The following is a 2,040-nucleotide window of genomic DNA, read 5'->3' as shown; positions in this document are numbered from 1 at the left end:
TGTCAAGAGTCATGAGTGTCCAAGAGGCACGAATGGCCAAAGGGTACATGTTCCAAACGGTGTCTTTCGGGACAGGTTAGGACCGATCCTTATGGATCAGCTTATGGCTTGTCTAGTTAAGACAAGGTCACGGTTTGTCTAAGCCAAGGTAGAGTCGCAAGGTCTGACCGGTTGCTAAGCCTTCCGGATTAGGCTTGAGGCTTACTCGGCCGATTGGATCCAGGCCTAAGGCCGGATCAGGTAAGGGAGTCCGTTGGGCCATTGAGCCGGACTCCATTGGCCGGTCGCACCTAGATTCTATCCGGTTAGACGGATTGGTCTTTGGGGACGATCCGGATCTGTTCGTGTGTTCTATTTATCTATTCTGGACTATCTATCTGATTCTAAGTCAAGGGGTGGTTGGTTGAATGACTTAGGATACGGTAGGTAGGTTCATACGCTTTATGATTATGTTGACTGAGGTTTATCTAAGTTCTAGGAACCAAGCCAAGCATTGTAGAATCAATCCGTTCTATTCTTGGTTATGATTAATGCTTATCTGGTTGTGGTTTCAGGAACCAAGGATGGTTCTGGTCAAGCCAAGGAGCCGTGAAGGCTTGGTCAGTGAGAGGCTGTGTAACGTGTGGTTAGATGATGCTAGGGATGAACTAGTGATTGTCTATGAGACTGTTAAGAAGTTGTGTATTGAATCTCATGTTTCTAAGTAATACAAAGTTTATACATTATTATTCCGCTGTGCAATCTATCCCTTTGTTTATGAACCTCACATTCGAATATGACTTAGTAAAGAAAAGACTTAGAATGAATCAGCCAAGCAAAGAAATTAATAAGTAAGCATTCGTATCCAGTTGGGTCGAGAGACCAGGAACGGGTCTTACACTCATGAAGCGCATATAAAACAATGACTTTATTGATTCGAGAAATATCCATACATTGATATAATTCAAGACCGGTCCCTGCCTAATGCCAAAACGAGTCAACTAAACACAAATCCACTATACCATTTACAAAAGGCATGAAAATCTACATAGGCGGTCCTAACGTCCAACACCCTGTTATCCGATCATCCTTACCTAAGCTACCTGCAAAAAGGACAACGGAGTTGGATGAGTAACCTAATGTTACTCAGTGAATTATGATCCCAAACTAACAAATACAACCCCTCGCTATCCCACCCCGAACAATCTAAAGCGAGAGGTTCAACTAACAACAAATCAATCAAATTCAATAGATAACCAATATCAGAAATACGCAGCAGATAATAATAACTATATAACTAACGATATGAAATTATAACCGCTAATAACTAGCTAACCACTTAACCTCAAACTCAACTCAATCTAGGGTTCAACAACCCTCTACAGTAACTACACTATAACTAGGGCCCTTTGTGACTCAATCTAGGGTTCAACTCACGCCATTAGTGAACTCCTCGGTTGGCCAAGCTACGCCTGTGGCTACGACCGCCCCCAACACCAATGGTCCAGTTGTGGAAACGGTCAAGGTGATCGAGATTGTTCCACCAGAAAGGACCGGGAAAAAGGTGGACTATCTGAACTTGCTTCAGCACATCTCCCGTCTAGGGACGAACCATTTCTCAGGAAGCGCCGATCCTATTGAGGCAAACGAGTGGAGGAGTAGGCTAGTCCGAAACTTCAGCTCAACTCGTTGTCCCGAGGATTACAAGAGAGACATTGCGGTTCACTTCCTGGAAGGGGACGCGCATAATTGGTGGCTGGCTGTGAACAAGCGCACCAATGGAAGTCTCCAGAGTTTTGCAGATTTTGAAGATGAATTCAACCGCAAATACTTTCCTGCAGAGGCTTGGGACCGTCTGGAAGGAAGATTCCTAGACCTTACCCAAGGCCACAGGGCCGTACGTGAGTACGAAGAGGAGTTCAACCTGCTCCGACGGTTTGTTGGAAGGGAACTTGAGGACGAGACAGTCCAGGTTCGTCGGTTCATTCGAGGCTTAAGGCCCGAGCTGAGAACCCACTGTTCGATCCGCACCTTCAGCACCGTCGGAGAGTTGGTTGAACG

The sequence above is a fragment of the Brassica rapa genome, unplaced genomic scaffold (genome assembly GCF_000309985.2).
Source record: "Brassica rapa cultivar Chiifu-401-42 unplaced genomic scaffold, CAAS_Brap_v3.01 Scaffold0508, whole genome shotgun sequence".
Lineage (NCBI taxonomy): Eukaryota > Viridiplantae > Streptophyta > Magnoliopsida > Brassicales > Brassicaceae > Brassica > Brassica rapa.
This window is presented reverse-complemented; position numbering follows the sequence as displayed.